Below are 22717 nucleotides of genomic sequence, written 5' to 3' on the forward strand. Positions count from 1 at the left end.
AAAAATGAAATAGAAACAAAGAAAACAATAGCAAAGATCAATAAAACTAAAAGCTAGTTCTTTGAGAAGATAAACAAATTTGATAAACCTTTAGCCAGACTCATCAAGAAAAAGAGGGAGAAGACTCAAATAAATAAAATTAGAAATGAAAAAGGGGAAGTTACAACGGACACTATAGAAATACAAAACATCATAAGAGACTACTACAAGCAACACTATGCCAATAAAATGAACAACCTGGAAGAAATGGACAAATTCTTAGAAAGGTATAACCTTCCAAGACTGAACCAGGAAGAAATAGAAAATTTGAACAGACCAGTCACATGTAATGAAATTGAAACTGTGATTAAAAATCTTCCAACAAACAAAAGTACAGGACCAGATGGCTTCACGGTGAATTCTATCAAACATTTAGAGTAGAGCTAACATCCATCCTTCTCAAACTCTTTCAAAATTTGCAGAGGAAGGAACACTCCCAAACTCATTCTATGAGGCCACCATCACCCTGACACCAAAAGCAGATAAAGATACTACAAAAAACGAAAATTACAGACCAATATCACTGATGAATATAGATGCAAAACTCCTCAAAAATATACTAGCAAACAGAATCCAACAACACATTAAAAGGATCATACACCATGATTAAGTGGGATTTATCCCAGGCATGCAAGGATTCTTCATTATACACAAATCAATCAATATTAACAAACTGAAAAATAAAATCCATATGATCATCTTAATAGATGCAGAAAAAGCTTTTGACAAAATTCAACACCCATTTATGGTAAAAACTCTCCAGAAAGTGGGCATAGAGGGAACCTACCTCAACATAATAAAGCCCATATATGACAAACCCACAGCAAACATCATTCTCAATGGTGAAAAACTGAAAGCATTTCCTCTAAGATCAGGAACAAGACAAGGTTGCACACTCTCACCACTATTATTCAACGTAGCTTTGGAAGTTTTAACCACAGCAATCAGAGAAGAAAGAGAAATAAAAGGAATACAAATTGGAAAAGAAGAAATAAAACTGTCATTGTTTGCAGATGACATAATACTATACATAGAGAATCCTAAAGATGACACCAGAAAACTACTAGAGCTCATCAGTGAATTTGGTAAAGTTGCAGGATACAAAATTAATGCACAGAAATCTCTTGCATTCCTATACACTAACAAAGAAAGATCAGAAAGTTAATTAAGGAAACAATCCCATTCACCATTGCAACACAAAGAATAAAATACCTAGGAATAAACCTACCTAAGGAGGTAAAAGAACTGTACTCAGAAAACTGCAAGACACTGATGAAAGAAATCAAAGATGACACAAATAGATGGAGAGATATACCATGTCCTTGAATTGGAAGAATCAATAGTGTGAAAATGACTACACTACTCAAAGCAATCTACAGATTCAATGCAATCCCTATCAAATTACCAATGGCATTTTTTATAGAACTAGATCAAAAAATCTTAAAATTTGTATGGAGACACAAAGGACCCTGAATAGCCAAAGCATCTTGAGGGAAAAAAACAGAGCTGGAGGAATCAGACTCCCTGACTTCAGACTATACTACAAAGCTACAGTAATCAAGGCAATATGGTACTGGCACAAAAACAGAAATATAGATCAATGGAACAGGATAGAAAGCCCAGAGATAAACTCACGCACATATGGTCATCTTATTTTTGATAAAGGAGTCAAGAATATGCAATGGAGAAAAGAGAGTCTCTTCAATAAGTGGTGCTGGGAAAACTGGATAGCTACATGGAAAAGAATGAAATTAGAACACTCCCTAACACCATACACAAAAATAAACTCAAAATGGATTAAAGACCTAAATGTAAGGCCAGACACTATAAAACTCTTAGAGGAAAACATAGGCAGAACACTCTATGACATAAATCACAGCAAGATCCTTTTTGACCCACCTCCTAGAGAAATGGAAATAAAAACAAAAATAAACAAATGGGACCTAATGAAACTTAAAAGCTTTTGCACAACAAAGGAAACCATAAGCAAGATGAAAAGACAACCCACAGAATGGGAGAAAATATTTGCCAATGAAGCAACTGACAAAGGATTAATCTCCAAAATTAACAAGCAGCTCATGCAGCTCAATATCAAAAAAAGCAAACAACCCAATCCAAAAATGGGCAGAAACCCCAAATAGACATTTCTCCAGAGAAGATATACAGATTGCCAACAGACACATGAAAGGATGCTCAACACCACTAATCATTAGAGAAATGCAAATCAAAACTACAATGAGGTATCACCTCACTCCTGTTAGAATGGGCATCATCAGAAAATCTACAAACAGCAAATGCTGGAGTGGGTGTGGAGAAAAGTTAACCCTCTTGCACTGTTGGTGGGAATGTAAATTGATACAGCCACTATGGAGAACAGTATGGAGGTTCCTCAAAAAACTAAAAATAGAACTACCATACAACCCAGCAATCCCAGTACTGGGCATATACCCTGAGAAAACCATAATTCAAAAAGAGTCATGTACCACAATGTTCATTGCAGCTGTATTTACAATAGCCAGGACATGGAAGCAACCTAAGTGTCCATCAACATATGAATGGATAAAGAAGGTGTGGCACATATATACAATGGAATATTACTCAGCCATAAAAAGAAATGAAATTGAGTTATTTGTAATGAGGTGGATGGACCTAGAGACTGTCATACAGAGTGAAGTAAGTCAGAAAGAGAAAAACAAATACCATATGTTAACATATATATGTGGAATCTAAAAAAAAAAAAGTGTTCTGAAGAACCTAGGGGCAGGACAGGAACAAAGACGCAGACGGAGAGAATGGACTTGAGGACACGGGGAGGGGAAGGGTAAGCTGGGACGAGGTGAGAGAGTGGCATGGACATATATACACTACCAAATGTAAAATAGATAGCTAGTGGGAAGCAGTTACATAACACAGGGAGATCAGCTCGGCGCTTTGTGACCACCTAGAAGGGTGGGATAGGGAGGGTGGGAGGGAGACGCAAGAGGGAGGAGATATGGGGATATATGTATATGTATAGCTGATTCACTTTGTTATAAAGCAGAAACTAACACACCATTGCAAAACAATTATACTCCAATAAAGATGTTAAAAAAAACCCCACGAAGAACCCAAAACAATGACCACAACAAAAACAAACCACCTCAACAACAACAAAAAAACTCCAGCGTGGTTCAGACCAGAAAATTCCACCTGAAATCCAGCTGTTTTTTATCTTGACAATTTTATGCCCATGATGTTCTGACTTTGCTCCTTAGTAGCACCTTCATGCACACTAACATTCTCTTTCAACTCTGTACATATTTTTGTGGTTGCTGTTACTTTTCGTGGAGGGTAAGAGCGAAGAAGACTGGCAAGGAAGCAAACCCTTCAGACTCAAAGGGTTTGAGAAAGAGAATTTGTTTAGAGAGCAATGATTTCCATATAGCACAGCCCTTGACACCTCCAGGTGTTCACTATGGTGGATACTGTTTAGGAAAGAGAACGAAAAGCAGACTACTTTTTTTTTTTAAGTCCAGGGAAACATCTACAGGGGTAAAGGAGAGGAGGAAGTGGGAGGGGAATGGGTGATAACTTGCCACTGGGTGCGTGTGTACAACAGAGAAGAGAAAGTGTTGGAGAAAGATCTTTCTTTTTTTCTTCCAGTTACTTTTTTTTGGATGATCTTTTAAAAAATTATTTTTTAAATTGAATTATAGTTGATTTACAATGTTTCTGGCATACAGCAAAGTGCTTCAGTAATATATATATATATATTTTTTTTCAGATTCTTTTCCATTATAGATTATTACAAGATGTTGACTATAGTTCCCTGTGCTATAAGTAGGTCCTTGTTATTTATTTTATACATAGTAGTGTGTATCTGTTAATCCCAACCTCCAAATTTATTCCCCTTTCCCCTTTGATAACCATAAGTTTGTTTTCTATGTCTTTTTTTGTGAGTCTATTTCTGTTTTGTAAAGAAGTTCATTTGTGTCATTTTCTTAAATTCCACATATAAGTGATATCATATGATGTTTGTCTTTCTTTGTCTGACGTACTTCACTTAGTATGATAATGTCCATCATTGTTGCTGCAAATAGCAACTTTTTTTTTTTATGGCTGAGTAATCTTCTGACTACTCATAAGCACAGGCTTTGTTTGGAAAGTAAAATAAAATTTTTTGAAATGTAAAAGATGTAGTCAGATGAATCTGTGATATCACAAAGAGTTAAGATACCAATCCATGGTATTTACAGAGTAATTTGTTTATTGTGTAGCCAGTATTCGACAGGTGCCAGTACTTTTTGACCAAGAAGGATTTTGTTTGATTGTTTATTTTATTTTATTTATTTACTTATTTTTTGTTAAGGTAGAGCTGCAGGATAAAAGAAGAAACTAACATTTTACTGAAAGTCTAACATACGCCGGGCCCTTTGCTATACTGTATCTACCTCATATGATTGTGTTCATTCCTTTTTATGGATTGTAAATGATTACAATCCTTATTTTACAAATGAGGGTATTAGGTTCAGAGGGGAGGGGAGGCTCCTCTGATCCCCATAACAATTCTCTGATACAAGGTGCTTTTAAACAAATTGCCAGTGACAATCAGCTTCATTGAAGTAAAACTATTTCCCTAGACGGCAAAGGTAAAAAGGAGAGGAGTAAGAGAGGAAGGCAGGAGACAACAGAGGAAGGTAGATGCAGGAGGAAGACCTGGGAAACAAATGGACAGAAGAGTAAGAAATGCAGCAGATCATAGAATGAAAACAAGTTCAAATGCTTCAAAGCATCTTCATTGCTTTTGAAAAGTATGGGTTGATTTAGAGCCTGGTGCCTGGGAAGAGAAAAATGGGAAGGGCTCAGGGGGGTTTTGTGTACAGGAAAATGATATACTAATGTTCCTATAAATTAAATGGAGCAGGGCAAAACTTTTCTAAATGCTATTTGGAAAACCTTCTTTTTTTTCCTGTACAAACAATATTCAGTGCATATGAAGACATCACTTTTTTATACTTTGGACGTATTTCTGGCTGATGAAGAAGATCCACAACTTACCTGTGGAATCGGGTATCATAAATTGGGAGGTGTGGGGAAACAGAGCTATGGTGTCATCCCTTGCTCCTAAGGAAGTGAAAGTATTTCTTGAAAAATATATCCCATGTAAGTCTTTACTGGATCCCACACTAAGAATATGCCATGAAACGTTGTCTCCTAAGCACATATCCAGTCCAGGCAGATTTCCATACATGTTTCCATTTATGGTTGCAAGACATTTGTGACAAAGAAAAGTGTATTTAATTTATTGGTACTTGTCATCTCTTGAAACTCAACCAAGGACTAATCATTAAGCAGTTCATTCATGTAAGATCTCAATATTATCCAAGTCAGCCCCTTTCTTTTAGATTTGAGGAAACTAGGGCCAGAGAGACTTATTCAGTGTCATTAAGCTAATTAATGGAACTGTTAAGACCAGAGTCCAAATCTCCACATTCTAGACCCATCCTTTTACCACCACACTTTACAGTCGTCAAAAACCAACCAACTCACCAACCAACTAACTCAACAAACACCCCACACATCCACTCCACTACTTTGGCAATAGAGAAATACATGACTTTTCTGTATCACATTTAGCAATAGCTAAAACAATGTATTGCACCAAAAAGGCATTGGTAAATATTTGGTAAATTGAGTGTAACATAATCACCCTAGTAGGCAATATTTTTACTGTTAAATTATATTTAAAGAAAACATGAAACATGTTAGCCAATCACTGAGGGGAAAGTGTAAGTCTCTCTTAAAAAAATCTGTAATACTTTAGGCCTAGAGAAATTAAACAACTGCTTAATACATTTATCTTATAAATTAAGTGTTGCCTTGTAGTACATCTTGTTAAAAGTCTTGGTAGTCTGGATCCTCTGAATCCACATTTTCAGGCTCTGTGGTAAATATCCTGATATTTTAATCTAAGAGATAACTTTGATTTTCATCAAATATTGTGGCAAGCAGGTAAAATTCTTTGTCTATTCCTTTCTCTGGATGAGAAGAGAAAAGTAAATAGATGTGAAATATACATGGTCCGTATTCAAAATCTAGTCAAATGGTTGATCCTTATACAGGATTTCCCATACAAGGGGATCTGTGGACTCCTGGAAAAACTGATCAATTGACTTCCCCATTTACGGACATTTTATATAAAGGCATGAATCCCAGTGAATGGATTTATCACAGAACTAAGAAGTTGGGAGAAATCTCTACGACTGTTTTCATGTAAAGCTCTTAATCTAGGGTCCTCCTGTAACTTAACTCCATAAAACTAAACTGTATAATCACAGATATTTATAGAGGCTTCTCATAGGAGGCTTTGTAAGAAGTAAGTTAAATAAAATGTTTTCAATTCTAGAAAGTCTGTATTTTTAGGGTTTATGAAGAAATATATGTATATATTTCTATTTTGGGTAAAATATAAAAATTGTATGTACTGTAAGAATTATGAGATTTTATGACTTTCATTATGTAGATGAATATAAATATATAGCCATATTTTAAAATAAAATATACATTCAATTATATATATTTGTATTGGGGGATTTATAAGGCCTTATGACATATGAATTACAAATGCAGAAAAGAACTTGGATTTCAGTTCACCTGTGAGTGAAGAACAAGGGAAATTCACTCATTAAGCATTTATTGAGCACCTACTACATGCCAGAGAGGGGCTGAGGTTGCTATAAAAAAATTAATAAAACCCTGTTTATGGTTTCTAGGCACTTATAGACTAGTGGGAGAAACAGGTTAGTAAAAATAATTGCATGGCTAAGTGCTCTAATAGAAACATACACAAGGAACTACAGTAACCTGCAGGAACTTGAACTAACTTCAGTTAGGGAATATTGTTTGACAAAAAGGAAGGGACCCCCTAGGCCGACTTTTTATTAAAAAGTCTCCCCTTTTAGCAGGTAAAACAGTGAGGAAAGTCCATTCCAGACAGAAAGAAGAAGGGCAAAATCAAAGAGATGTGAATTAGCTGTCCTTACTCAGGGACTAACAAGCTAATTCTGCAGTAAGACCAGAATGGCGTGTGCAGGGTGGTGGGGAGGGGAGCATGAATCTGGAGGACACAGCAGGGTCTGATGTGTTGCCTTCTGAGCCAACAAATTGTAGGGTGATTTTTAGGGTGGAGAGTGCTATAATCAGATTAGAAAGGGAGGAATGTGGAGCTATATTGAAGCAGGGTGAAAGTGGGGACAGGAGTTAGGAGTTCACAGGAATTCAGAAAGAGATGATGTGCCTCAAATGAGGCAATGGTATCGGAGAGCTGGTGACTGAGAAAGAAGGAGTTGTTGATGGAAATCCTAGGCTTGGTGGAATAATAGGGACTTCCCTGGAGGTCCAGTGGTTAAGACTCCACGCTTCCAATACAGGGGGCCAGGGTTCGATCCCTGGTTGGGGAACTAAGATCCTGCATGTGGTGTAGTGCGGCCAAAAAAAAAAGACACAGAATAGAGGAAAAGGGGCCGACTTAGGGAAGCGTGGGTCAGGCAGTGGCTGCCCAGAAGGAGATGAAGAGTCAAAACAGTCAAGCGGAATTAGAGGTGTCCGTGGAACATGCCAGGCTGGGTGTTCATTGGGCACGAGAAGACACAGGTCTGGAGTTGAGGAAAGAGTAAAACTGGGAGACATCAGCACACAGAATTTGAAGGTGCCCATTGCCACATTGCCTTTCCCTTCCGGTTCTGTTTCAGGTAACCTCTCACCAAGGCATACCTGGACATAGATCCCATGACTCACCTGTTTGCCATCCTCTCCAAGACTTCCATTTCTGCACACGAGGAGAGGCCCTGCAAGGCCACTGTTGATGTCTTTTTAAAAATTTACTGAGGAGTAGTATAAGCAGGTCAGGCAGTTGGGGTCCGTGGAAGTGGGACCCACATCTGTTGGAACTTCCCATGTATAGACATAGGTTGTGCTAGGATTTACATATGAGGAGGGTGAAGGGGTTTCTGCCTTAATGACAGGGCCTAGAAACCAACAGAGTTAGCGCTGTCTTCAGTGTTCATAAACGTCATTGTCAGGTTGTGTACTTGGGTAAGGTTCTTCTAGGAACAAATTAAAGGGATCATGCCGTGAACCAGAAATGCGCCCAGTTACAAGAGGTGTAGATGATTCAGGGTCTTAGAAATTCACATGGATATATTCATCTTATTGGATTTACAGGGACAAAAAAATGCAGTTTAAAATCAGGTGAATAGGCATGTATTGTTTTCATAAGGCTGTAAGATGAGAGATAAAATCTCTAAAACTGTAAACTGGTGAATATTCTTTTGATGGCACAGAATATGTATAAATGGTGTTTATGACCCCACAAGCTATGAAATAATTTTACCAAGGAGTCCAAGGTGATTTGCTTTTGCCTTCTGTGTTTGGAAGGAAGCATCTGTGTATTCAAAGTAAACTAGTTTTTTGTAAATTCCTCCAGTTCTGTTTGGGCCTTGTTCAAAATAGAGCCGGGATTCACTGTACAGAGAAAGTAGATACACAAAGAACGTTTAAACTTACAGTGATCATGTGAAAAGAAAGCAAGAACCTACATGCATCTGTTTTAAAGTACTTGTAATTTATTTATAAAAACAATGCATACTCATCATAGAAAATTTGGAAAACAAAGAAAAATATGACAAAGAAAATTAAAACCTTCATAATCCCACCATCTCTATATAACCACTGTCAACATTTTCCATGGATATTTTTTCAGTCTTTTGTCTATACATGTGTATACAAGTGTCTGTCTGTATACTACCTACTAGTTTATCTACACATCTTCTTTTGGAATAAAATTTTAAAAACACTTGTCTGATTTTTTTTAAGGCAGGTAGTAACAAACATTGCTTTTAAAACAACTGTGCTGAGATGCTATAGTATTGAGATGAGAGATGTCATTCTTGACTTTTTAATTCTATTATAATAACATAAAATGGAGTCCCCTGAGGAAAAGTGTTCCCTAGTAAGAAGTGATGGCTTGCAATGCTGAGACATGATCAAATTTCATAGTCAGGAAAATCATGCAAGCCAAAAGAATCTATTAATTCATACTTATTTTAGTCAATACAAAATGAGAGTTGAATTTAACTTTTGCTCTAAGCCCAGGTAGCCTTTTCACAATTAATACAAAATTTCCACTACATAGATTGAATTTATTGATGAGCTTAAAATGTAAGAAGAGAAAATATTCACCTGATATAACATTCTTAGTTTTCTTAAATTTTCTGTGAGTAAATTAGAAAAAGGAATACTATGGGAAACATTATTTTTTGGTGGTTATAGAACTTGATATTTTCTGACATAAAATTTTCATTCAATAGACCAAAAGAATTGAAACTCCTGTAATCTTCAAATTGGTAAATATATTTAGCAGTTGGGCCATCGGAAAAACTTTTTGTGCACTTTTAAATGCCAGTGTCACAGTAATGTATTTTAGTCTTAGTTTTTGATTATTAAAGAAGCAGTTGGTAATATATCCTTAGGTGTTATTGAGTAAAAAATATTTATATAAAATTATTTAAGGATGTCATAAGAAATTATTAATTATATCCTCAGATCTTAGCAGGAAAGTACCAATTACATATGAGGAATATTTTTGAATTTTTGTAAAATTGCTCTTGCTATTTTACAAAAATTATTTTATACTAATGAGATATTTAACAACACAGTTGATAATACCATCCACTGTGCTGTTAAATATCTCATAATTATAAAATAAATCCATTTTAAAATTTAGCTCTAAGAAAAAGATAAGCAGTATGTTTTTCTTGGCAGTGGCTTCCAAGGCTTTTAGAGAAAAATTTTGTGTAGCAATGATCCCTAGGCTCAATATTTTCCAATAATTGTTATAATTATTTTCCTACCTTTATTTTATCAGTATCTTTTTATTATAAGATACCTAAATCTTTTCAGGAGTAGCTAAGTTATGAAAAAGTCCAGTTATCTTTATTTAGCTCTAAATATTTTAATTGCTGAATCATTACCTTCCAGCTGCTGTTAAATTATTTCCAGTGAAGAAATCTATACCAGATGGAGCATAGTTCCAAAAAATTTCTTCAGCAGCAATATAATAATGTAAAACTTGTGTCCCAATAACACCTGTCAAAGGGTTTTGGCAACTCCTTACATTGAAGAAGGTCTGCATACCTTCTGAAAAACAGTAAACCCAAGTAGAGAATGTTATGAAAATATTAAAACATTTTTCTTAGTCCATATGTATTTTTAAAATTGTAGCCAACAACATTGCAACTTCCCCTTCCTTTGAGAAATTTGAGGTATTTTATTTATGGAATCTGTGTAAAAACCTGAAATGTATGAAGCAAGTATAAAACTCAGGAGGCCAAGATGAATGTTAGAGGAACATGTATTAGTAGAGAATAATAACCAGCATTGGAACAGCTCCTACATGAATATGGCACCTGCTTACCAAGAGGAATTTGAGAGTCTGTTTAGCCAAAAGTATTTTCCCTTATGGGTCTGAAATTGTTACCATTAATTACTAATGAGTTAGTTGGTTTATTAGATTAACTAGTTGGCAGGCAGGAAGAAAATCAAAGCAGGTATATTTCCATGAGGGCATCAGTCCTGTGTTTTGATTTTAGAGCGACATTGGTGGGAGAGTAAATTAATACAGACTTTTTGGAAGGCAATTAGGCAGCATTTGTTAAAATTAAAAACCCTTCCATTAAAAAATTTCACTTCTTCGTAGTTAAGCAAGACACATATTTGCACATACATAAAAAGACAGAAATAAAAAGGGGTTAGCTATAACACTGTTAGTGAACCAAGAAGGTGAAAGCTATTTAAATATCTATCAGTAGGCAAATGGTTAAATAAATTAGGCTACATCTCAAATATGGAAAACTATACAACTGTTTAAAAGAGTAAGTTAGAAGTATAGGGAACGTCATGGAAAAGATTTCGAGGCATATGGATGAGTAAAGAAAGCAAGCAGCAGAATAAAGAAAAACCTATTATATAAAAATAATAGCCTAGTTTTTAAAGTTATATAATTAAATTAAACTTATATGCAGTGTGATCTACTTATGTAGAACAAAACACAAAACAATAGCTGTGCATTTTTAATTTCTACATGTTCATATATATTGTATGAAAATGCATGGTAAACAGGTTTGCATGTATTCACGCAAACTTGCTTACAGGGATTATTCTCTGGAGAGGGAACTGGGATGGTAGCGGGGTAGGGTTGGACTAATGGTCTATTCTTAAACCATTTCTCTAAAGGCGAACACAAAATCTGATTCTTCTCTTTCTTTTTCTTTTTTTTTGCTAATTTTGGTAGTGTAAACTCTCCCCCTTGGCCAATTTGAAGCTACCACAAGTTTATCAGCTGGCTTATTTAATTCTCAACTCTCTGGAGGTCCTATGAGGTGGCTCCCAGATACCATATTAGACTTTCACTCTTTCTGTCTGCTGCCGCCACCAAATTCTCCCTCCCTCCTTTGCTCCCCCCCCGACCCCGCTCCTTCCTCTTTCTTTTCTTCCTTTCTTTCCAGCAAGTCTATTCATGTATTCTTGTAATTCCTAAAAACAAAACAAAACAAAAAACCACAAACAAACAAACCCCCCCCCCCAAAACTGTAGGTCACAGGAAGAGAAGAAACACAAGGGAAGGCTATGGGGTCCATCAGCCAAAGAACTTTCAGAAGCTTTCTCAACTGTGCCTAGGCTGACCCTATTTTTTTCTGCAGAGTTGAGGAGGAAAGACCTGATTTAAAGGCAAGATCTGTAAACGAGGTAAATAGGAGGAGTGGGGCTGAGTGTACATTTTAACCTTTAAAACATATGTTAAAATAATATTCCTTTCTAAGTGAGAACCTTTTTTTTTTTTTTTTTATAAATTTATTTATTTATTTATTTATTTTTGGCTGTGTTGGGTCTTCGTTTCTGCGTGAGGGCTTTCTCTAGTTGTGGCGAGCGGGGGCCACTCTTCATCGCGGTGCGCGGGCCTCTCACTGTCGCGGCCTCTCTCGTTGTGGAGCACAGGCTCCAGGCGCGCAGGCTCAGCAGTTGTGGCTCACGGGCTTAGTTGCTACGCAGCATGTGGGATCTTCCCAGACCAGGGCACGAACCCGTGTTCCCTGCACTGACAGGCAGATTCTCAACCACTGCGCCACCAGGGAAGCCCGTGAGAACCTTTTTATCATTAAATTCTGTCGAGTTATTATAGCTGTGTGTGGGCCTCCTTTTTCTCACAACCCTGGGAGGGACACAGCACATAGGAAATCCCAATAAATACTTGTTGTTTAGTTGTTTAAATAATTAATTGAAGTAAGATGCTAACCAAAGTATGGGACTTAGAAAGAAGAAAGGTTTTTCTCAGAGAAGTAAACCCCACTTTTGTACAAAAAAAAAAAAAGAAAAAAATTCTTCAGTTCTAGTAACCATCCTGTTTACTGATTGAGAAATAAAACAAAACATTTACATGATTATATGTAGAGTTTAGTCATATTTAAGAATAGAGAAGATCAATAACTTCATAACAGGCCTTCCTATCATTAAATGTGAAGTGTGATTGAAGAGGGAAATAAACTAAAATAAGGAGGTTTACTGGGTACTGGGTTAGAATTACTTGGTCCTACATAATTCCTGCCTCTCATAGGGTTTTGGGTAAGTGTTTTAACCTCTTGGAACTTGTTTTCTCAATTTAAAAAAAAGGTGTAATAATACATGCTCTGTCTGACACTCAGGGTTCTTGTAAGGCTAACCAGCTAATGAATATAAACTTCTTTTTTGTAAAAACAACAACAAAAATAATCCCTATATACATAAAAGGGTTTATTACCATAAAGTTAAAGGTGTCAGAGACATGGGTTCTAGTCCTAACTGTGTCACTGACTTTCCAAAAGGCAATCTTATCACCTCCCCGATGGCATTTCCCCCATTTGAAAGATGAGGCATTTGTAATGGGTCGTAACCCTGGGAGTCCCCTGACCCTGTATTATGTAAAAGGAATAAATCCCTACCATGTATCTGACAGCCCAGCATCCACTCTCCAGCACCCTTGGCCACCAAGAAGGCATCTTGCATTGAGGCAGAGAAGACAGTAACGGTGTCTTTTCTGTGATTCCGAGAGATCAGAGTTTGTCCGTGGGTGAAGATGGAGTGTGTGTCCAACACACAACCCATGCCAACAAAATACCACTTGACCCTGTCCTCTGCACACATGGTGAGATTGGGCAGATTTCCATACATGTATCCATTTATTGCTGAAAACAGATGTAAATTAACCTATCAAGCATGTTAGATCAAGGCCACATGGTTTACATTCTATGCATTTTCTCATCACATAAGCCTGGCAGTATCATCATTGTTCTCATGCATAATCTACGACAGGACTTGATTTGCTTTCCCAAAAAAGAGGCCATAAGCATTGTTTCTGATTAAAGCTGTGGAGCACACAAATTTAGAGGCAAGAGGAGGAAAAGTAAGCTAAAAAGCAGGAAGCAGTGAAAAGGGGAAAAGAATAGAAAGAAGCTAAGTCCATGGAAGAAGAATACAAGGATAAAGGTGACTGAGATAACAAGAGCATCTTTTCTGAAAAGTTCTACATAGAAACACATTTCCATAAGATATCTGGTCCGTTATGTCTTTGTTCTTCTATAATATTTTATTACCTTAAAATTACATCTTTGCTATGCTGTCACCACCTACTTTTGATCAATATCAGATGTTAGAAACAAATGCATCTGTTTAACTTTACTTGCTATGAAACTTTGGAAACCAAGAGGATTTACTAGATGATTTGCCTATCAACCAGCATACCCGGGGTAAAAAACTGGGAAATAGAAACTCATTTAAACAAACTCAAACTAAGGGAAATCATGAAATAGAATCATAGAATTTAGAATTATAGGATATAATGAATGAGAAAGTTCTTTATAATCTTACAGCACATGAGATTGCTCTCCCAGAAGCCAGAATCTCTAGCATTAACTTGGCCAGATTCAGTATGTATATTAATATTGTCATCTATATATCAGCTACGGTTTTCCAGTTATAGAAAACATCAGAACATAAGACTCATGGATATTTTTTTCCATGTCTCTATCCAGGGTTCCTGAAACAAAACAGCAAAACAGCAAAACTTCCTCTTTGCAGAAATTCTTTTTGCTATTAAATAAACTAGTGATTCTAACTGATTCCACTCAAAATGTAAAAGTAAAATCTTGCACCTCCACAGACAGAAACCTAAGGAACTGAGCATGCAAGGAATAGGCAGACAGCCTCTCATCTCCCTATTTCCTCCCACCCTGTGGGTTCAACACTTTTCTGTAGAAGGGTGGCAGAGTTTTGTGTGAAGGTGGCTAAGGTGACGATCTCTGGGTTTGACTACCATCTAGTGTCCAACCTGCACTCTTGGACTTGAATGGCGGCATTGGACTCAAGATTGCCATCTAGCGCTCAGAGTTCAAGTGGCAACGTTACTTTCTTGACTGGAGAATCAAGGTCAAGGCAGGCAAAGAGAGCTCATTCGATAGCAAAATTCCACTGGAAGAGTGAGGGAGACCCCACATATCCTGGTTGGCTCTATTGCTACAATGAGATTTTTAAAATGTAACCTCTTTTACAAGTCAGAATTGGTCCAAGAAGTCCTGAAGCCACATCTTTGAGAGTTTCGACATGGGGGTGGTACATCTGTGTCATGCAGTTACTGTCATTGGGACAAGGCCCCTGAGTTTCTTCTATAAACCACCGGTAAGTATACTCTGCCCCTGGCTCTAGCCGGTCATCTTCCTTTTGCGGGCCTGTAGTGTTATCAGGATAGAGAGTGCCTAGAAAACAACCTGCAGTGTGGTCACAGTAACCACCGGACGACACTGTTTTGAATGTGACCCACGCTTTCTCCATTAAGTCATGAATGTATGTTAATTTGTATTTTTAGAATAAAGTGTGCATCTCCACCTTCCTCTCTCCTGCCTCTTGTCTCCCTAGATCCCCCTTACTTGGTTTCTACCTGAATGCCCAACTTGGCCAGTTTCCAGACTAAATTGAAATGAGTCAGGCAGCATATTAACAGACTATCATCACCTTCATTGATAGATTCCATAAATATTTATTGTGTACCTACTATGTGCTAGATCTTGGATACAGAGAGCTAGGATCCTGAGTTGCCCTCCGTATTTTCTATACTGCAAATCAGACTTTGGGACCCAGGGCCTCAAGAGGATCCATGTTATCTACAAGCTGCCCACAGGCATCGGGAAGTGGCCTTCTGCATAGCTGATATTATACTGAGCTACTACCTTAGTCTGAATCTGGGGTCTTACTCTCTTTTTTTTGCTTCCTCTCCTAGAATTTGGCTTCATATCTCCACCTCTTGAAGCTGGAATCTGATAATTATAGGTAACATTCCTTCATTCAACAGAAGACTTTGAAGCATGACCAACCTATCGTTTATCATCTTTTGAGACGACCTTGCTGCATGTTGAACACAAAACCCTATTTGCTAGTTTTCTCTTCCCTTCCTTTTTCCAACACCATCAGGCAGCTGTGAGTGTGGATGTTTAGGGGAGAAGATACTGTCTGGAAAATAGTGACTTCACCTGACAGTGATGTTTTCCAAGAAGCTAATCCTCATCCACTAGGAAATGGAAATGAGATGGAGACAGAACAATATTTCTGCCAACCTAACATTTAGCTCATGAGTGTCTCCTACCCATCCCCAAATTATTTACTTATTTATTTACATAAGAGAAAAGTGTGTTTTCTTTCCCAGAAATTGCACTGGGTGCAGGGGGGAGAGTCCACTCATTTCAAATGAGAAATTAAAGAACAATATGGGGTATAAAAATTAAAGACATCTGAAGTGAAAGTCCGCATTCACCCCAAACTACTCCTAGTTCACGATTACCTTGCTTTTCCTGAGGTTTTGGGCTCATGCTGTTCATAAGCAAAAGCTCAGGAATCTAAGGAAAGGGGACCCACTTACCTTCATTTTCTTTAGTGCAGGTGATTCCATGAGGATGGAAACTATAGTTTCTTGAAGCAAAATTTTTCACATGTACACAAATGAGGTCTCCAATCTCTGCTTTCATGATTGGACCTAAAAATCCCAACCAGGATGGTTTTTCAATGATCGTTTGAAATATATCATCCGTGTACTCAAAATACAAAGCCTTTTTATAAACAGGTCCTATCCTATCTTGGCTTTGTTTTAGATATGTTTGGGACTGAAACTCTCAAACAAACAAGAACTTGAACAAGTTTTGACTGGAAAGAAAACAGTGTTAAATCAACTGAAACTAGATGTAAGAAGCGTTACAGCCTAATTTTATAGAGCAAACCCAGACACTGGCGAAAATCTAGAAGGAGTCAAAAACAGGGTAGTAGGCAAGGAGAAGTTTGGAAGTTCTGGTGAAGAGATCAAATGCAAATGTAGCAAGTGATATACATGGTATTTCGGTTTAAATGCCTTACCAAATTCTTTGTACTGAACCACGAAAGGTTTCTAACCCTACCCAGAGGTTACTTTAGTTCTCAAGCATCAGATCAATTCCTACAAGTTAAGATTGTTTACACATTTCAATGATTCGTGGATTTGTTGGTAGAATTGGGGGCAATTTGGCACACAAACATAGTAAATCAGAACCCGACTCATAACCTCTAGATTTCCTCGTCTCAATTATCTGAACAGAGAAATCAAGAAGAGAGCTGCAATTTTACAATCTCTGCCATAGACTCCATATCAGAAGGGAAAGTGTTGTTTTACATCTTGAGCACCACTCAAACAAAATCGATGATAAATACAGAATTAGAGATGATCCCTGAAATATGCATCATGAGGGCAAGAGTGGCAATAATCCCAGGAAGGAGCAATTTCTGATTTATATTAATAGCTGTCTTCCATGTCATGCTTATACTAAAAATTCAAAGGAAGCGGTTCTAATAGCAAATGTGCCCTGAAAGGGTCAATCATGGAAAATTCTTTAGCAGCATTTTATCAGTGAATAATAATTATCAACATTTGCTTCTGATAGCAACTTTTTCAGTGTGAAGGTATTACTTACTGATCTTCTGAAATAGGCATTACATTGGGCATATATTTACCAGTAGGAGCATAATTCCAAGTAGTTTCTCTAATGCCTATGTAGTAGTGCCTCTCTATTGTCCAACCTGGAGAACTAATAAAAACCAGAAAGATCAGTGGTAAAAGGATCTTCATTTTCAAACCTTGCTCCTGGAAAGGCTAACTGAGTGATGTTTGCCTTCCTTTTATAATCCAGATGTTCCTCCTTTATTTGTGTTTGTTTACATAGATCAGGGTTGCAAAAGAACTCATCAAGCACTTCATCCACATATATGTCGGTTCCATTCCAAATGCATTTAGTTTTCATTAGTCAGGCCAGGTGAAATGTTGCACAACACATAGAGAATACTGGTTCTTGACCCAGTGTACATTGCCAATTAAGAGCTTGTTGAATTACCGGGTAGATGGGCTACCCAGATCATCCATCAACCCCTAACGATTCTTATCTATTTCTGGATTATAGGAATCACCTCTAGTCTAGTCTAGTCTACAGACATCCCCCTCTTTCTCAATTCATTATGTTACCGAATCAGGTTTATTTGCCCGATGGGCACCAAGTCAAACGCTGAGACACCAAGGTTTGCGTCAAAGAAAAGGTTTTTTCACAAAGCAGTCAAGTGAGAAGAGAGAAGAACAAGTCTCAAATCTGCCTCCTCAAAGGCGAGGGGCTTGGGATATTTATGGGATAAAGAAGCAAGGTGGTCTGAGACTTGGGGGAAGGTGATTGGAGGTAAGAAATAGGTGAAGTAACTGTCGTTCTGCGCAGGTAAAAATGAGCTTCGTGTTTCTTCATGGGACACATGTTCAGAAAGTTGCAGCATTAGTATGTTCTGAGGGTGGAGTTTTTGGCCCTCTGATGTCAAAAGGTCACCTATCAGACACTTGAGCAGGCCCAGGTGAGGGATCGGTGGTCTCAACAGGTTTGAACTGGATGAGAGGTGACTCCTTGTTCCTGAAAAACAACTTGGGCACACATCTTAAGGCTCGTATGTCAGAGGTACTATTTATGGGGGGTGGTGAAGTGAGTCTTGTGGTACCTTGTCTAAGCTACGTAAAGCTTGGTGGGTATGCAATTTTGCAGGAACAAAGTGAAGACAGATTACAATTTTCTAATACCTAGACAAGCTAGTTATTGTCTAATGGATCCAACTAATAACTGTCCTCAGTTTCAAGCAGCTGTATCAAAGCTGGCAATTAACCACACACTAGTTTGCATTGTTTAAATTTTTATGTGGTATTTTCTCTACCCTTAATAGATTATAACTCCAATAGATTAGAGACCACTTCTTTTTGTTCTGTATATCTCCCAGAGATGTCAAGAAATAAATGTTAAATTTTGGGGGGACAAATAGAGTGCCTTGGCCAGGATTACAAAAGTGAGGAAAAGAGTAGGAGTCTTTATTTGCCATCGATCTGTGTATCGTCATATATTGGAATATCTATTACTATTAGGTATTGTTTGAGGTTTTACAATTTGAAAGCCACAGTGATTTCAACAGTCAGAGTGCCGCTCTGAGTTAGGTCTAGAAACCCACACTTAGAAATATTAAGGCAGCAAATATGGCATGTATTGTTCTGCAGCTTGGCTTTTATTCCTGAACTACAAGTCTTAGAGACCTTTATATATCACTACCTAGATGTCTACCTCTTTCATTTTAATTGCAGCATATTTTTTTCTATCATGAGTGTACTTCATTTATTTTTTAAAACACAAAAGATCAAAGTAAATTTTTTTCTGGGCGTTCATACAGGTAAATATGCATACTTAAGGGCATAAACTAAATACAGCTCTGAGAGGAAGAGAGAGGATTATTATATTTAAAAAATTTTTTATAAGGAGAGCACATTTCCATTTACTTGATTTAAAGAATCAACAAAATATTTGCAATTTTTTTCTTTTTTGCATTAAAAAAAATGAGATTATAAATATCTTCCTTATAAGCAACAGTTGCTAAATTGCACACAGGGCAAAAGATGCAGGCTGTCATATCACAACGTTTTTCACATTTGTGAATCCTTCGGAGGGTTGTAAGAGGAAGCTGGGGAAACAGCCCACTGCTTTGGCAGATTTTTATGTCACCAGCAGATGTTGGAAGAAATTCAGAAAGGCTAGGCCTAGAGGGACCATGGTGGGTGGAGAAATCACCCACAAGAGAGCCACGAGGAAGGGATTCACATCTGGCACCCTTTGGGAAGCAGCTGAAAAGAGTGGGGAGAAGATGCAGGTCAGACATGATGGGTTTCACGAGAGAGGAGTTAGGGATGGGCTCTCTGACCTAAGTGAGGAGATCCAACTGGGTTGGAATTGTCGGACGCTACAGTCTCCCACATTTCGCTCTGTGTATGTAAGAACCTTATAACCTTCCCTGTCACTGTGACCTAGACCAGCTGCTGTAGAAAGATCCACCCATCAGGCAGGGGGACAGGATGCCTTAAATGGGTTTTCAGATGTCCCTTTATCAAAATTCTATAACTTCCTCTTTCTTTTAGGAACATTAATTTTACTTTGGAATGTAGATAGTAGAAGAGCCATTCAGCTGGGATATTTTTCCCTCAGTAAGTACCCCAATAAGTTCAAAGAAGTCTAATGTATTCACTTCAAACAGATCTACCTCCAATTCTCACTCTGCCATTTACTAGCTGTGCGATTTGGGACGAGTTGCATAATCATTCTAAACTCCAGTCTCTTCCTACCTGTAACATGAAGGTAATACTAATGAAACCTCAGGGCTCCTGTGAGGACCTCTTCCAGCCTGACACAATGTAGGCATTCAAAGTTAGCATCTCCCCTGAGACAATGAAAATGGTGTCAGTAAATGTTCATTGTTCTTTTCTTCTCAACAAATGACTAGGACTGGTTTCTATTTTGAGGGGAGTGAGGGGGGCACTTTATCTTAGGTAACGTTGTATTTTATGGCTCATCCATAGATAAATTATGTTTGCAGTCCTGTCCTTCCCTTCCTGCATAGCCCTCAGTAGATCAGTCTTTTGGTACAGCAGGATTTGAAGTTGGTCACCATTATTTGACTATATTCTTGGTTCGTAGCCCAAGAACATAAGGCAACTGATTTAGATAAGCTTCGCTGAATTGGGTCCCAAGGTATGAGCTCAAATACCTTGGAGGGAAATTTGAATGCTTTCCTGGTTTTTCCATTCCGTAAATGAAAATAAGTTTAAGGAATAAATTGAGCACATAAAAATATGCATAAGGACCGAATGATAATAGAACTTTCTTTGTAAAAAGCTTTACAATATATAAAATACCTTACAAAAGAAAAATATTACCCAAAGTCATCTTCAAAACACTCTCCCCTAGCTCCCACCCCTCATACTTGTTTAACAGATGAGGTATCTACAGCTCAGAAGGTCAGGTAAGTTGCTGTAGGATGTAAACTTCCCAGTTATGGAGCCAGGAGTCAAATATAAATGATTGGATTCCAAGTAAATGTCTCTTTCATGTGATCTTACTAATTGGCTCCCATAATTGAAGAATGTATACTTCTATATTATCAACAAATGTTAAGTTTTACTCAGAATGTATAATTCTAACCATATCTTCCAATAAGGCAAACCAATGTGATATAAATGGTGTGGGGACAAGATGGGGAATTCAAAGACAAGGGGAAGATGCCAGCAATTTTTACACCCATTTCTATTCTTTCTGTTACTTCTACCAATAACCACCATTTGCTGAAATGGCCATCAGATTTTCCTTAGCCACTTTCTAAACACTAGGTCTAATTGTGTCAGCCAATCCCGAAAGGGAAGTTTATTAAGCTCTTTTTCTAGAAGCAGAAAGTGGAACTAGAGGGTTTTAAACAACTTGCTAAAGCAAGTAGCTATTATTGCTAGAAGTTAAATGCAGGCCTTAAAGGCTGGTGGATGCTCTTACTACTAAATGCTCTGCCTTGTAATCTAGGCTACTCTGTGGAAAACTATTTAACCTCTTTGAAGTCCTCTGGGTTAGAGGAGGTTAAATAAGTAGAACAACTAGTAGCTGGGACAGATGAGTGCAGATAAAGTCCTCTGTCCTTTTCAGGTTAAGACTATATAAATTGCAAGCTTTCACAGTATGGGCTAGACTCCATGAAGGACCAGATGCCCACAAAACAAGGCGTAGAAGGGCATAGAGGGAAGATATTGAGGACCGATGAGAAAGAGAAAAGCAACCCCTGATATCCAGAGCTGGCCTGGCACTCAAAGGTAGGCCTGGTGTTCTCCTGTTGGACATAAACAATTTCTAGAACACCAATATCAGACAACACCACTGTGACCAGGATAGATCAAGACAAAAACAAGACCACTCCATAATAATGTCTGAACACACATGAGGAACGTGAACATTGTCCAAACCTTTAGAATAACCAAACATTCCCTTATCCTGGCCATAACTGATGGCTGCTTCTTTACCTATTACACCTTTAGCTTTAACCCTCCTACTTTACAGAAAAGATTTATGAAGACATCCAATCATACAGTTACCCCTACTTCCTCACTGCATTCAATCCAGAGCAAAGCCCTATTTCCTTACACACCCCCATAAATCACCTAATGTTAGTCCTAATCCTATAACAAGTCCTTTCTAGCACACTTTTTCTGAGATACTCCACGTTCTCCATGGTGTGGGTTCTCTCACATTGCAACGAGCAATAAACACAACTTATTCAACTACAGATCCATTGATACTCATTTTCCCTAGAAAAAGAAACCTATTTCATGGCTTAAAATACTAACAACATGACAAAAATTCAGAAATTTATGTCTCCAGCCGGGACCTCTCTGCTTAACTCGAGACTCCAGTGCATATGGTGGTCTCTTCCACATCTTCACTTCATTGTTTAATACAGTATTTCCCAAACATCTATGTGCAGATGAATCTCCAGAAAGATCTGTGGATCTTTTAAAACGCAAGTTCTGATTTTGTAGTTCTGGGGTGGGGCCTGAAAGTCTGCATTTCTGCACTGGCTCTCTGATAATGACAATGCCGCAGGTGCATAACCATGCCTGGAGTAGCAAGAATCCAACAGACACCTCAAAATCAACATGCCCAAATAACTCCTAAGAATTCTAGCTTTAACTCCACCTTGTGAAGAGCTTGGAAGCCATTACTGCCATTCTTATAACAAGAAACAGTGGACAAGTCGGAATTCAACAACTTTTTTTGAACCCATCAGAGAATGGAATTTGTAGGGCAAACTGCTATCCTCACATCTGGAGAGTCAGGTGAATCTAGAAGACATCTGCTTACCTAGAGCAGAAGCCCCTGGAGTGTAATGTTAGGAACACTTGAAAGGTAATTTTAATGAACTGCTGGAGGCTGAGTATGGGCTAGCATGAGAGTGAGAAACTCCAGGAGGCCATAGCCTCAGTGCAGGGCTGGTGGGTGGGGAAGGGCCACATTTTCATAGGCTTTATCTCCAGGAACCCCACCAGGTTCTCAAGGTGAAGATCTGAGAAAGATCCCCACATGGCTCTGGCAGGGGAAGGAGAAAAATACAACCAGTGAAATAGGCCCAGAGACTTCTCCATAGCAAAGGCTTATTCTCCAGAGGGAAGACTTGATCAGAGGCTTTTCCCAGAGGCATTAGAGAAGGGTATGTT

General features: G+C 37.9%; 1 pseudogene; it reads right to left on the reverse strand.

Annotated features, from left to right (window-relative positions):
* The window catches only part of LOC137765842 (ceruloplasmin-like), a 31055-nt pseudogene extending 13804 nt beyond the window's left edge, over nt 1-17251 (reverse strand).
* Between the last annotated feature and the right edge of the window lie 5466 nt (nt 17252-22717).

The sequence above is a fragment of the Eschrichtius robustus genome, chromosome 6 (assembly GCF_028021215.1).
Source record: "Eschrichtius robustus isolate mEscRob2 chromosome 6, mEscRob2.pri, whole genome shotgun sequence".
Taxonomy (NCBI): Eukaryota; Metazoa; Chordata; class Mammalia; order Artiodactyla; family Eschrichtiidae; genus Eschrichtius; species Eschrichtius robustus.